The sequence below is a fragment of the Trachypithecus francoisi genome, unplaced genomic scaffold (genome assembly GCF_009764315.1).
Source record: "Trachypithecus francoisi isolate TF-2019V2 unplaced genomic scaffold, Tfra_2.0 Lachesis_group9, whole genome shotgun sequence".
Lineage (NCBI taxonomy): Eukaryota > Metazoa > Chordata > Mammalia > Primates > Cercopithecidae > Trachypithecus > Trachypithecus francoisi.
In genome coordinates, this window is record NW_022681474.1 from 17,341,790 (window position 1) to 17,358,424 (window position 16,635).

The window sequence follows — 16,635 nt, forward strand, 5'->3', positions numbered from 1 at the left end:
TCAGCTCTCTCGTGTCATTTATGATCAGATCACTCACAAGTCTTTGGTACACACATGTCGTACAATTTCTCTTCCATATGAATTTATTGATGTGGACTGAAGAGTAAAGGTAACTGAAGTAATGTCCATATTGATTACAGTAATTCTTCAAAATGTGAGTCCTTTGGCATGTTTAGATGTTACAACTACAGCTGAAGTCTCTTCCATATTCCTTACATTCGTCACTCCTAACACCATATCATCTAAAGTCAGAATATGTTGTGAAGACATTTATGATTTTCTCTCCAGGGTGAATTTTCTGATGTTATTTCAGATTAGTACATTGACTGAAGGCTTTCCTACATAAATGGCATTCATATGGCTTTTCTCCAGTGCATGTTCTCTCATATCATCTAAGGTCAGAAGATAGACTGAAGCCTTTCCCACATAGAAGACAAGCATGTGGTTTCTCTTCAGTGTGAATTATTTTATGTCCTCTAAAGCCAGAGCTTTGACTAAAGACTTTCCCACTTTTATCACATTTATAACGTTTTTATCCAAGGTGAGTTCTCTCATGTCTTTGAGGGTTAAAGGATTGAATAAAGCCTTTCCCACACTGATGACACTTATACGGTCTCTCTCCCGTGTGAGTTTTCTCATGTCTTCTAAGGTGAGAACACTGAGTGAAGGATTTTCCACATAGATGACATGCAGGTGGCCTCTCTCCAGTGTGAGTCATCTTGTGCCGTCTAAGGTGAAAGCAATTAGTACAGGCCTTTTCACATATGTTACATTGATACCATTTACCTTTAGTATGAATTTGTCTATGTGGTTTAGGGGACAACTGATTACTAAGGGATTTTCCACACTGTTTGCTGACGTAGGGTTTCTTTCCACTCTGAGGTAACAAACACTGAGTCATTGTGGAACTGTGAGTGCAATCTTCTCCCAAATCATTACATTCAAAGGGATCCTCCAGAATGAGAGAGTTCTCCTTTAGGGACTAAGATTAAAAGCTCTTAATGATTTACCAACATACATCTATACATTCATTTCACCACCTTTGAATCCTAGACCAACCATTCAGTGGTAGAGCCCAGTTGAAATCTTTCCAATGTTACTTGTGTGAAAGGAAATTAAATTTTGGCAACTCAAACTCATTTAACCAAAGGGAGAAATCAAGCTGGGAACAGGGTCACACAAATCTGCCTCCCCCTTCTGGTTCCTAAAAAATATGGCTACAAGAGGAAAAGCTACATGCCTCCCCCAAATTTTGCCCACAAGGAAATTCCTCATGAGCTATTAAAATTACACCATGGCAATGCAAACTGATAGCTTGTCTTTACAGGTGCAGTCATCCCCAGTTCACCAGACACAAATGCATATCCGATTGTTTCCCTGCCCCATTTTGCCTATGTTGTCTTATATAAAATGTAGCTTTCCTGCATTATTCTTCTGCCTCATTTGTTTATGTCATCTCATGTAAACAAAATCCAGATTCACTCAGTCAGAAAAATGCATGAATGACTATTTTTTTCTACCCACCTTTTACATGAAAATTGTGTACTTCTCAATATCCCACCCTTTCCCCCGTTAAATTTAGAAAAAATCACCTTTGGAGAAAGATATACACCTGTCCCCCAGGTGCATGTCCTTAACTCTGGCAAATAAATCTCCTAAAATGATTGAGACTTGTCTCGTCATTTTTCTCGATTAGACACTTGCATACACATTATCTCCTGCAGACACAGATTTTTTCTCTTTTGTAAGATCCTAACTGCAGAGTTATTCCATTAATTGTGATGATATCAATATCTTTCAAAGTCTGAGCATGAGCAATGTATATGCACTTGTTCTATTTTAAAGATCTCATGTTATGGTTTAGAACACAGGTCACTTGGCCGGGCGCGGTGGCTCAAGCCTGTAATCCCAGCACTTTGGGAGGCCGAGACGGGCGGATCACGAGGTCAGGAGATCGAGACCATCCTGGCTAACATGGTGAAACCCCGTCTCTACTAAAAATACAAAAAAAAAAACTAGCCGGGCGAGGTGGCGGGCGCCTGTAGTCCCAGCTACTCCGGAGGCTGAGGCAGGAGAATGGCGTAAACCCGGGAGGCGGAGCTTGCAGTGAGCTGAGATCCGGCCACTGCACTCCAGCCTGGGCGACAGAGCGAGACTCCGTCTCAACAAAAAAAAAAAAAAAAAAAAAAAAAAAAAGAACACAGGTCACTTTATTCACTGAATTCAAAGTATCAATTTTTTTTTTTTGCTTAGAAAGCACTTAATGCAAGCCTAATTACACTCAGGTGACTGTGCGTCATTACTAACTTAACCCATTACCAGGTCTTTAACTTCGATGACTGGTGTACACAGCTATAAAACTCACCATTGTCATACCGGTGGATGCGTCTTTTCTGATAGGATGCATGGATATCGTGTGTTTTCTCTTAAGGGCACTTTCCTTGTCTGAAATAATTGAAAAATAAATTGTTACCTTGGTATTATGGTAATAAAATTGTTTGAAAAACCCCAAGGCCCATTTACTTTTCTTCAAAAATTGACACTTAGATGTGGCAAATGTGTCAAATGAAGAAAATACTTCAATAGAAGAAACAGATTGTACAGCGTCAGCAATTAGAAAAGAGTTTTAAAATTAAAATGTGAAAGGAGTTACAATGGAGATGAGATATCAGGCAGGTAAATAGAGGGATAGTCTTCACAGGGCTATCGGGAAAAGAGTCAGCATGTGACAGTTTAACCCCAACAAGTACATGAATTATCCTTTTCCCAAAAGTAAAAGAAAAGGCAAGAGGACACAAGAGTAGCATCTGACATATGAACAAAGTGATAATAACATCTAAGGAATTCTGCTCCAGTAGCTTAACCTACATTTTAGAAATTACCACTCATTTAATAAAACCGCTAATTAATATTTGACTGATATAATTCATTGACAAAGCCCCTCCTCCTATTAGAGCACAGGACCCTGTTGCTTACCCAGATTCTGGCCTTGGAGAAATTCTCTTCCTTCCCGCCAGGGCTCTTTTCCTCGCTCCAGCTACAAAATTACATAGGATTTGCTTGTCTGGTACCCTGTTAGTGGAAACAGTACATGTATTTTGAGTTCACTGTCAATAAATGTGCATTATCACCAACTGTAAGGCAGGCTATGAAGGAAGAATAAAAACAGTGAAGGTCAGCTCAGGCCACAAGACCTAGAACACAGAAAACTCCCCAGGATTTTTCTGACCCAACGTGAGACTAGAAAATAAATCCAAACGAAAGGTCCATCGGGAAAAGGAAATTTAAAACAATCAGGACCTATGAATGCTGAGTCCATGCCTAAGTTCCAAGACACAATGCATAATACACAGTCTTTTCAGAAAGAGATTAATTAAATCTCTGCACAGTATGTTTATTATTATTCTCATGCAGAACATGAAAAAAATTTGATTTACAAACATAATTGGTGTTCTATACAGAAAAGATACTGCTATTGTTTCCACTAATTGGTCTCAGCCTAAGCATAGCGACTAAAGCAGAAGAGTTATTTAGAAAATATTTAATTTAATACATTGAAAATATTCATTAAGTTCCCAGGTCTGTTCTGAGTACTAGAGACTGAGTACCAAGGAAACCATGAAATCCTTGTCAAGATTACATTCTTTTTTTTTTTTTTTTTGGAGACGGAGTCTAGCTCTGTCGCCCAGGCTGGAGTGCAGTGGCGCGATCCTGGCTCACTGCAAGCTCCGCCTCCCAGGTTTACGCCATTCTCCTGCCTCAGCCTCCCGAGTAGCTGGGACTACAGGCGCCCGCCTCGTCGCCCGGCTAGTTTTTTGTATTTTTTAGTAGAGACGGGGTTTCACCGTGTAGACCAGGATGGTCTCGATCTCCTGACCTCGTGATCCACCCGTCTCGGCCTCCCAAAGTGCTGGGATTACAGGCTTGAGCCACCGCGCCCGGCAAGATTACATTCTAATTGAGTGACAAACTAAATAAAACAAAATAAAATAAAATAAAGATATTTATTTCAGGCAGATTTAGAGAGCTCAAACTTTTTTCAGATAAGATCTGTGAGAGAATCAGAGAAGAGATTAGAGTGAGATATGGGGAAGCTGTTCCAACACTTATTGAATGAATGAGTCAATGTGTGTCTACATACGTATATGAATGTTGAGGGACTCACCATGGGACACCAGGTGACTGACGTTTTCCAGCATTACATCTCTGTACAGCTTTCTCTTGGATGTGTCCATCATGGCCCACTCTTCCTGGGTGAAGTCAATAGCTACATCTTCAAAAGTCACTTTCTTCTAAAACATCACAGACGTTTTAGTTTAGGCAGAGAATCTCTTTTAATGTCCAGAGGAGGAAGCCTGAGATGACATAGGTAGGAGCTGGGTATGCAGAACACTCAGTGTTTTAGGTTCCAGCCAGTTCATTCTCAATACTAAGCTGGTATCTGCCTTTCAGATTCACTCACAGAGACATACCCACTCTTAATCCATTCAACTTTACTATAAAGAAATATCGCATGAGGTGTGGCAAAATATAGCCCAGATAATTTTCAGTAATGCGTTAATCACCTGTACATAACTGATGATAAAATTTTCACTTGAACCTTCATAAATAAAACAAATTTACTATGAATTTCAAGTAAATTACAGAATTGTCACAAGGCAAATAACCATGATTTACTACTTTTTAAACATGACAGTGTGATTAAATAAATTATTTCTCTAGATGAACCACAGGTTTCTCACCAATCAAATGGTTAAAAGACCTATTATGTGCTTAGAATAATCTAAAGAAGTAATAGAAAACATGTTTCCTATCTAGCAAATATTTATTAAATACAGGTCATTGGTCCCTTATTCACGAAAAAGTTAGAAAATAATGAACCAGACTCCAGCATTCTTCAAAACTGAAGAAGTTTTACACAGAATATAGGATTCAATTCATACATATAGTCACTCTAATGTTATGTAATTCAGGTGTTCAGGCCAAGGCTTAAAGACAGTCCAGCAGCACAAGACAAGACGGCTGAGGCTGCGATACTGAGGAAGTCTTAGTCTGATGATTCCTGTGATATGAAGCCTCCTGTTCTCAACTTTCTCTGGACAATCCAAACATCAGTTATCACTGCCTCTCTTTTAACTTTACCTTGTCACTTTGCTTGTTCAGGGCTAAAAAGGCCTCTTTACTATTTTATTTTTTTCTAACCAGCCCTTATAAAGCATTTCCACAGAACCCTAAATTGTACTCAATCTACTATATTCCTTCTCCTGAGTGTGCAACCATAATTAAGTAATTGTATTTCTTTTTTTTTTTTTTTTTTTTTTTTTTTTTTTTTTTTTTTTTTTTTGAGGCGGAGTCTCGCTCTGCCGCCCAGGCTGGAGTGCTGTGGCCGGATCTCGGCTCACTGCAAGCTCCGCCTCCCGGGTTCACGCCATTCTCCTGCCTCAGCCTCCTGAGTAGCTGGGACTACAGGCGCCCGCAACCGCGCCCGGCTAATTTTTTTGTATTTTTAGTAGAGACGGGGTTTCACCATGGTCTCGATCTCCTGACCTTGTGATCCGCCCGCCTCGGCCTCCCAAAGTGCTGGGATTACAGGCGTGAGCCACCGCGCCCGGCCGAAGTAATTGTATTTCTTATATGTTACTTTCAGTTACCAGAAGGCAAAAAGGTTAATTATCAAAAGGTAAAATGAATGGGGATAAGAATAATAATGACTTCTTTAGTTGTCCTTTTGCAAAGTTTTTAAAAGCACAAATATATTTTATCAAACCCTCCTTTTTCCTCAACACTGTGCAGCTCTTGCCCAAGGCCTATCACACGGGAGTTATTGAACTCAGCTGCTAGAACATCAGCCTCATTATTGGGCTGTGATCTGCTCTTCACGCATCTCTATTGCCTGCATTCATCACAATCCTAAGTCTATTTCAGCCAACAGTACAGTTAATGGGTCAATTATTTCCCTGTGAGGTTATAGGATGGATAGAAGAAAAAGAAATACATAAATGAGACCTCTCATGTCTTTTTTTGTAAATAGCCTGAATAGGGGCTGGAATAAAGCAGTGTAATATTAGAAATTATATTGATAATTTAGGAATCTTCGATACATGATACCCAACCTAGAGTCCTCAGAAAACTTAATTGGAGGCCAGATACATGAAAGTCTCCTGATTGTACTTGGAACACCCAGGCTGGGTGGGTTTTGCATCATAAAAACAAACAAAAGAATAAAAATGAAACCCCCATGCAAACTGGAGAAAACTGCCCATTTGCCAGCAATATGGGTATAATTTCAGTAGAAAGAGGCATCCCCTACTCACTAGTAAATACATTGTCAAGAACTCAGTTTCTCTCTGTCTTCTTCTGGATTTCCACTTGCAGACACTTCAGGCACTAAGAAAAGCTGAGGTTGGAGAAAGAACACGTGAGACACCAGCCTTGTACACAATTTTCAGATCAACCTGTGATGAAAAGCCAGACCTTCCCTGAAGTGTGACAGCACCACAGCCTAACCAACACACACACACACGCAGAGGCGTCTCCTCTCTTCCCATGGTCAAAATTAGGAAGCCTATGACTACGGGTGCTGACAAGGAAGGAACACAGGTATCTTGTGAAGGAGAACATCGAAAGCACTGAGTTTTGTATGTTATTGACACAAGTCCAGATATTCAATTCCCTCACTGACTTTAAAACACAGGGATCCCTGACTCCGCCCACATGTGGAATATGATTTCCACCTGTAGATAAACACTGTGGGGTTTCTCAGATTTTATTATCCCAGCTTTATGCCCTAGCAATGTTTCTCCAACACCAATCACAGCCTTCTGAAGCCTTAGTCCACTTTTACTTTCTCTCAATTTCGACCTTTGTATTTCCCCTTGGAACTCGGAAATCAATCAAGTGAGAATCTGTTTTAGGGTCAGGCGCGGTTGCTCTCACCTGTAATCCCAGCACTTTGGGAGGCCAAGGCAGGTGGATCACCTGAGGTCAGGAGTTTGAGACCAGCCTGGCCAAAATGGTAAAACCCCATTTCTACTAAAAATACACAAATTATCTGGGCATGGTGGCGCTTGCCTGTAATCCCAGCTACTCAGGAGGCTGAAGCAGGAGAATCGCTTGAACCCAGGAGGCAACTAGAGTGAGCCGAGATCCTAACACAGCACTCCAGCCAGGGTGATAGAGCAACACTCTGTATCAAAAAAAAAAAATCTGTTTTAGTATGGGGATAATCAATTCAGGAATTTCTTTCACTTGGAGGGTCAACACTCCCATCCTGCTGTTCTAGCCCTTAAAATCCCCTGCATCAGAAATTCGCAGGAGTACCCTGGGTCACGGTGTTTCTGTCCTGTGTATACAGTCACAATCCTCTAGGATCCTCAGAAAATACACAATGACTTAGAGCTGAGAGAAATTTAGCAGCTCAATCTGATATTTTACTAAGGTGGTATCTAAAATTCTTGCAATCATGGTTTATATTAGTCTTTGTTAGTTGCACTATCTCTGATCATCATGATACATATTTGCTGAGAAAAGCCGATGTCCATGAGTATATTCATACATAGATATGCAGGTATATAGATGCATATGTTTATATGAATGCATGTGTTTGAGATGGGGGAAAACATGCATGTATTATTTCCCTGCTAAAAATATAAAGATAATTAAATATAATTTGTGTACAAATGATAATTAGGTGTCATAAGCAAAAATTAACTGACCCATTTGTACATGAAGTCCAGGAAAAATAAAAAGGGTAACTTTGTATTCATTGTGACATTGTGTTTACAGATATACATATATTTCCTTATTTTGCCCTTATAATAATCCTGCTGATTATAGTTTATTTATCAGTTTAATAAATGATCAACACAGTTTGAAAAATATGACAAAATTACAAAACTAGAAAATGACACAGCAATGCTTTTAAATATATTTTGCCTTGTCACTGCCTCTTCTTGCTTTTTTACAAAATTACTCCCCTAACCAAGGTTCTCTATGATTCTGGGCACTCCAGGATTTAGACCCCAGTTCCCAAACTTCACTGTATCTGTTTTTACTGCCATAATTTAATGCACATTTACAGACTTCAACAAGCACTTTTCAATATCAACTTTTTTCTTATTTCTTGGATTATTTCCTACATCTGTTCATCAAGACTCCAGTAACATATGACTCCATCTGCCTGTCCCTTCCATGAATGTACCTGACAGTACATGTATTATGTAGTCTATCATTCAAGCAGAACAGATATTCCTTCCAAAAAATAAGGTATTAGAGAATGTCTACAAAGCTTCAGTGCAACCAGCTGTAACCCTTAATATTATTGCCATGTAAACTCTTCCTCGAATATCAAAATAAAATTTGGATTTTAGAGAATATTTGTGTGTGATTATAACCCAAACATGAACGAAAAGTAATTTAAATGGTCATATACAGACTGTGCCAGGGACAAAAAACGACACATATTATAAGAAAATTAAAGCACACTTATTTCATAAAGGACTCTTGTGTGGAATCTATAAAAACTATTTCAAGATATAGAGATTATATATATTTGAAAACACATACATACCCAGGCAATCTTTAGGACAAATTTTTAAAAACTTATGTTATGGGTCTAAAATTTTCAATAATTCATGGGAAAAATGTATTGACAAACTTCTCACCAGAGCAGGAATAACAACTTACGTATTTGGTGACTTCAAGATGAGAGCCTGCGCAGCTTAGTATCTCCCTCCAGATCTGTCTCTCTCTCTGTCTTTTTTTGTTTTTTGACAGAGTTTCGCTCTTGTTGCCCCGGCTGGAGTGCAATGGTGAAATCTCAGCTCCCTGCAACCTCCACCTCCCAGGTTCAAGCTATTCTCCTGCCTCAGCCTTCCAAGTAGCTGGGATGACAGGCATGCACCACCACACTTGGCTAATTTGGTATTTTCAGTCGAGACGGGATTTCTCCATTTTGGTCAGGCTGGTCTGGAACTCCTGACCTCAAGTGATCCACCCGCCTCACCCTCTCAAAGTGCTGGGATTACAGGCATGAGCCACAGTGACCGGCCCAGATCTCTTAAAACGTCGTGAGGAAGGAGCCATTCTGCATCCTCAATATTACCTTAATATTTGAAGGACACCCATAACAATTAAGAGGCTGACTTGTGACTTCCTAGCCCTTTCAGGGCTGTTTAGGCACATCTTAGTGAAGTATTAGGAATGCAGTATTAGTTCTCAAGTTCCTGGACACCAAAACCATGTTCTCCAACAGATCTTCAGTAAAAATAGCTGATGTCTATATTCTTTTGCCTGTCCTTTCCCTTCCTTTTAATTCAAAACTGTGGTCTCGAAAAGAGCTATTATTTAGTAGATTCTCTCAATTCTCAACAGCAGCGCTATACAGTGTTGAGTAACATCTCAGGTGCTAGGGAAACAGCAGCTGACATTCTAGCAATGCACAAATAGAAAAGCAAAGATCACCACTGAGTAAAAGGGAATAGATTTTTTAAAAGTATGAAACCAAAACGAATATATATCAGATTACACTATAAATGGAAAATCCTATTATCTTGACTGGATTGCAAGTCAAAACCTCTCACGGCTTCCAACATCCAATATATTCAAAGCAGTTCAGGAATGGTGAAAGTGGAATGGAATTTAAAATTACTCTAAGGTTGCATGTGCGAAAGCACCATGACCTGAAACAAAATATTTATTTTTAAAGTGCATAATGAACGCTGCATACAAAGTTTGTGTAACAAGAGAGAGAAAATATCTCACGTTTTTAAAAAAGAATATGCAACATATTTACATATAATAAAATGAAATTAAACTAAAATAACAGCAATGGAAGACATAATCTGACCTCTGAAAATCAAGAGAAAAATCTCTTTTAAATAAACTTGGCACAATTTTTAAAGTGAATTATGAAAAATAATAATACCTGAATATAGTATGTAAAAGTACCAACACAATAAAGCTAAAATAATATCCGTGGAAAAATTATTTGCTGTACATTATTTTTAAAAAATGATCTAAGTACTTTCCTCAAGAAGGTAAATGAATGAAATTTAAAAATTGCCTGAGAAAATCTGAGAAAGGAAATGAATATAGAGAAGCAGAATATAATTTAACTATAAACCACACAAATAGAAATTAAAAATAAGGCCGGGCGCAGTGTCTCATACCTGTAATCCCAGCACTTTGGGCGGCGGAGGCAGGCGGATCACCTGAGGTCAGGAGTTTGAGACCAGCCTGACCAACATGGAGAAACCCCGTCTCTACTAAAAATAGAAAAAAAGAAAATAGCCGGGCGTGGTGGCACATGCCTGTAATCCCAGCTACTAGGGAGGCTTAGGCAGGAGAATCACTTGAACCTGGGAGGCAGAGGTTGCGGTGAGCTGAGATCACGCCATTGCACTCCAGCCTGGGCAACAAGAGCAAAACTCTGTCTTAAAGAAATAAAAAATAAAAATAAAATAAAAATAAGTGGCAGCCAACATGCCCAACATGATTTTCTGTGACGAAAGAAATGCTCTATATCTACATTGTCCAATGCAGTAACTACCACACATATGTAGTTACAAAATTTCTAGTTTGGCCACGAATTTAGCTATTACTACTAAGGATATGCCATTTAGTTATTTAATTATAATTAATTTGCAGTTTATAGCCACATGTGACTAGTAGTTACTCTATTGCTCAATGCAGATCTAGAATCTTGGAGAAGGCAGTTAAAATAATGAGATATGGTCGAAACAAAAATGGAAAAGGCACCCAAATAATGAACACAGAATATGAGAATGTGAAGTAACAATTCACACAGTAAAATTTAATAATGAGATGCTGCCTTGATGGGACACATGTCTAATGATATTCAAGGCTTGTCTTGTTACAGGTAGAAGAGCAGGAGCAGGGCAGGAGAGGGCTCTTCCCCTACCCACTAGAAATGCCAGGGGAGGGCCTGTTAATTATCACTTTGCCGCTCTAAAAATGATAATTAGGCAGCACCAGAGAGAGGCCATTTCCTGATGGTCTACACCTGTTAACATCAAAAATGTTAATTAAATGCAGACCCCAGGAAGAAGCAACTTCTTGGGCATGCATGTTAAGAGACAAAAATGGCAAAGTGTAATCTTCCGGGGACACACTCCACTGGAAAAAGAAAGAAAGCCTCAGACGGACATGCATATAACTCCCTAAACACACCGTGCATGCTCAATTCCAAAGGGTAAGGAAAGGACTGTGCATGCTGCAAACTCTCCCTAAAGGAAGAATCATGGGAAAGAGGCAAACCCACCCAGGATCAAGGTTAAAGTCCCTTCTCTTTTCTCTCTTGGACCTTCAGGCATCCACTTGGGTCTCTTCCAAGAGAATTTTCCTTTCCTTTCTGTTCTAAAGCCTTTTTAAATAAACTTCCACTCCTGCTCTGAAACTTAGTCTCTTTTCCCGCTGTATGCCCCTCAGTCGAATTCTTTCTTCTGAGGAGGCCAGGACTGAAGTTGCTTATGGACCCATGCAGATACGCTGCCAGTAACTCGAATCTCTTCTACTGGTAACAGTATCATTGTAAGGGAATGAGGCCAGTTCACATCTCAGTGCTCGGAGAACTCACCAAAAATAAAAAGTTGGAGGATGCTGTGAACTTATCTACCTTCTAAGGCAAGTTCCACAAGCAAGCAGCGAGACTTTCTTCCCCCAAGGTCTTAAACTCTTCTGATCCTCCTTCTCTGGGAAAATGCATCCTCTGATTGGCTTCCCCTTATATAGGAAAAAACAATGAATAAACCTAATCAGCACTACATTCCAAGAGACATGCCCTGATTGCACAGATACTGAACCTAATCAAAACTTCATTCTGGAGACACACCCGGGTCAATTTGATTGGATTTTGAGACAAATACTAAAGGCCCCACATAAAGGTGGAAACCAAAGAGTTAAAGCTATTTTGAAGGAAAAATAGGAAGATACATTCCTTTTTTCATTCATAAGTACTGGTGCGATCTCGGCTCTCTGCAAGCTCCGCCTCCCGGGTTCACTGCCTCAGCCTCCCGAGTAGCTGGGACTACAGGCGCACAACACCACGTCCGGCTATTTTTTGTATTTTTTTTTTTAGCAGAAACAGGGTTTCACCCGTGTTAGCCAGGGTTGTCTCTATCTCCTGACCTCGTGATCCCCCCACCTCGGCCTCCCAAAGTGCTGGGATTATAGGCGTGGGCCACCGCATCCGGCTTCATTAGTACTTTTGAGTGTATTATATGTACTAGAAAGCATTCGCAGTCATGGTGTGCAGCAAGAAACCAGACAAACTAGAGTCTTATGGAGACTCTATATTCTAAAATTATTTGGAAGTCAACTGCACTTGAAAACAAATGGAAAGTGAATAGACATAAAAAGTTTCAATGTTCATGATGATGCAAAAAAATAAAATACATTGCAGAAATGAAGTCAGGAAGTGTTAGGGGTCATATGGTACTTGTAAGGCTATTGGTATCCTCTGAAATTCAAGCAGGCTGAAGACATTTGCATAACTAAAAGGAAAGCAGATGCTAATAGAAGACAATGAAGAAAGGGCCTGAAAGGCATTTCAGAGACCTTGGCTGGTGGCAGCCCCTCCCTTCAAAGGTCTGGAGGCCTAGAAGGGAAGACTGGTTTTGTGGGCTGGGCCTAGGGCTGCACCACCCCGGGCAAGCGCAGGACAGTGCTCACAGCATTCTACCTCCCAACCACTCCAGCTCCAGCCATGGCTAAAAAGGCCCCAGACACAGTTTGGGTCACTGCTTTGAGGGTGCAAGCCATAAGCCTTGGCAATTTCCACGGGATATTAAACCTGCAGTTGCACAAAGTACAGGAGTGCGCTGCTGACTAGGCAATTTACAAAAGAAAGAAGTTTAGTTGGACTTACAGTTCCACATGGCTGGGGGGAGGCAGAAGGCGAAAGGCATGTCTTACATCACAGCAGGCAAGTGAGAGAATGAGAGCCAAGCAAAACTGGTTTCGCCTTATCAAACCATCAGAACTCGTAAGACTTATTCACTACCCCAAGAACGATATGGGAGAAACTGCCCCCATGATTCAATTATTTCCCACGGGGTCCCCCCACAACATGTGGGAATTGTGGGAGTACAATTTGAGGTGAGATTTGGGGGGGGCACAGAGCCAAACCATATCAGAAGCCTTCACCTGGATTTCAAAAGATGTATGGAAAAGCCTGTATGTCCAGTAGAAGCCTGCTGGGGTGGAGACCTCATGGCAAATGTCTACTACAGCAGTGCAGAGGGAGAATATGGGGTAGGAGCCCCCACAGAGTCCCCACTGGGGCACTGCCTAGTGGAGCTCTGAGAAGACGGCCACCATCCTCCAGACCCTAGAATGATAGATCCACTGACAGCTTGCACCCTGAGCCCAGAAAAGCTGCAGGCACTCAACGCTAGCCCTTGACAGCAGCCATGGGGACTGACCCATGTATCCAAAAGAAAATAAATTGTTCTACCATAAAGACATGTGCACTCATATATTTTTATAGCATTATTTGCAATAGCAAAGACATGAATATTTTCTCTATCATTGGATAGAGAAAATGTAGTATATGTACACCATGGAATACTATGCAACCATGAAAAAAATTTTGTCCTTTGCACCAACATGGATGCAGTTAGAGGCCATTATTCTAAAATATTGCAGGAAGAAGAAACCAAATACCATATGTTCTTAGTTATAAGCAAGAACAAAGCACTGATTACACATGGATGTAAAGATGGGAACAGCAGATACTGGGGACTACTAGAAGGGGAAGGGAAGGTGGGGACCAAGACCTGAAAAACATATACACCATAAAATACTATGTTTTCTACCTGGGTTACAAGATCATTCATACTCCAAGCCTCAGCATCACACAATGTGCCAATGTAAAACCCTGCACATGCATTCACTGAATCTAAAATAAAAGTTGAAATCTTTTTTTAAATAGGTGAAGATCTGAATAGACATTTCCCAGAAGAAGAGATACAAATGGCCAACAAATATATGACAAAATTCTTACCATCTCTAATTGTCAGGGGGATGCAAATAAAAACCACCATGAAATGTCATCTGACACCTCTTAGAATAGCTGTTATCGAAAAGATGAATAGCAAGTATTCGTGAGGATGTGGATAAAAGATAACACTTGTATACTCGTGGTGGAAATACAAAGTACTATGGCCATTTTGGAGAATAGTATGAAGGTTTCTCAAAAAAAATTTAAATAAAACTACCTGCTGATGAGGCTGTTGAGATATAGGAACACTTTTACACTGTTGGTGGAATGTAAATTAGTTCAACCATTGTGGAACACAGTATGGTGATTCCTCAAAGACCTAGAACCAGAAATACTACTTGACCCAGCAATCTCATTACTGTGTATATACTCAAAGGAATATAAATCATTCTGTTATAAAGATACATGCACACACATGTTCATTGCAGCAGTAGCCACAGCAGCAAAGACATGGAATCAACCCAAATGTCTATCAATGATAGACTGGATAAAGAAAATGTGGTACATATACATCATGAAATACTATGCAGCCATAAAAGGGAATGAGATCATGTCCTTTGCAGGGACATAGATAGAGCTAGAAGCCACTATCCTCAGCAAACTAACCTGGGAACAGAAAACCAAACACTGCATGTTCTCACTTACAAGTGGAAGCAGAACAATGAGAACACATGGATACTGAGAGGGGAACAGCACACACTGGGGCCTGTTGGGAGGCAGGTGGAGGGAGAGTGTCAGGATAAATGGGTAATACACGTATGCATTGGAATATTATTCAGTGTTACATGATAATGAAACCCTGTCATTTCGGACAACATGGGCGGACTTCGAGGGCATTACGTTATATGAATTAGGCCAGCCACAGAATGACAATTACTATATGATTTCACTTGTATTTGAAATCTAAAACAGACAAACTCACAAAAGCAGAGAGTAGAATGGTGGTTGCCAGGGGCCGTGGTGCAAGGGAAATGGGTAGATGTGGTTAGAGCACAAAGTTTCAGATATACCATATAAGTAAGTTCTGGAGTCTCATTTACAGCATAGTGTTTATAGCTAAGAATACTATATTGCATACTTAAAATTTGCTAAAAGGGTGGATTTTGTGTTCTTACCAAAATTTCTTACCAATAATAATAATAATAATAATAATAATGGGGAGGGACTTTGGGAGGAAGGATATGTTTATAATCTTAAGGGCAGTGATGTATTCATGATGTATACTTGTCCCCAGACTCACTGAGATGCATACCTTAAACATGTACAGCTTTTTAAATGTAATCATAGCTCAACAAATTGGGTTAAAAAAAAAAGAGGGGGTTGGTTAAAAAATTTGAAAGGAGGGGTAGATGTTCCCTTGTTTTTCTCTCTTGGCTATTTTCTTTCCTGCTGCCTGGAATTAAAAAATGATAGGTGGGCATGTAGCAGCCAAACTGGAGCCTCTTCTAAAGTGTAGCAGAGCAGACAGCTGGAAGGGGCCTGCGTCCCTAATGCATCTGGCAAGCATCTGTACCAGCCATGATAGGTGTAGCATGATAGGGGATAGCGTAGGCTTCTTCCAGGAATATTAGGAGCAATATTACCGGGTGGCTGTCCATTCATTGCTATGTTTGGAGTCATGTCATCCTCTACCCCCTTGGATAGTAGGATCAGTGTTACGGGGTGAGTGCACACCTACTGCGATATTAAAACTAAAATCATGCTCTCTGTCACTGGATATTTGGAACAACATCACAGGTCGGTGTACACTCCCTGTGGTATTAGGAGTAATAATATGATTATTAAACATCATTGATCGATTTTAATAATTATCAATGATTCTAATAATAGGATACCATTATTAATTATGGATAATTAGTTTAAATACATGATTATGCACGCTTAAAATTAATTATTAATATAATGTCATTTAACAATATTATTAGTCCCTAATACCAATTCTTATTTTATTATCAGCATCACTTTGTATTGATTTCAGTAACATTAATTGCTGATATCATTATTTTATTATTAATAGTGATATTACTATTATTACAAATCGTTAACATTTTAAACCAGTATTGATTTTTACAATCTTTATTATGATCTTTAATATCAATAATTACTATTAATTTTGATTATATTATTAATATTAATAATTAATAGACATTCCTGATATCCACGGGGAGAGGATGATAATATTTTATATCAAAGAAGATGTACACGCCCCCAGTTATATTGTTTTGAATGTCCATGTGGGAGAGGATATGACACCCAATATCGCAGGGAGTAGAAACAATCCTGGGATACTGTTCTTAATATTCAGGGAGGGAGAGGATGATATGACTCCCAATACAGACGGGTGTACATCCTCTGAGGGTGTACACACTGGGGGTCTACACCCGTCTGTGAAAGAGTTCATAATTTCCAGAGGGGAAGATGATATTACTCACAATATCGGAAACAGGCTGTGACTCCACCATGGCTCCCAGCAGCCGGGGGGCGAGGGGGGTGGTCCAGGACCAGACTGATTCACAGCTGAATTCTACCAGAGATACAAAGTCAAGCTGGTACCATTCCTTCTGAAACTGTTCCAAACAATTGAAAAGGAGGGACACCTCCCTAACTCATTTTAT

At 39.8% G+C, this 16,635-nt stretch overlaps 1 pseudogene; it reads right to left on the reverse strand.

The window, feature by feature from the left end:
• Positions 1-110: 110 nt before the first annotated feature.
• Positions 111-6,464, reverse strand: LOC117082221 (annotated as a pseudogene).
• Between the last annotated feature and the right edge of the window lie 10,171 nt (positions 6,465-16,635).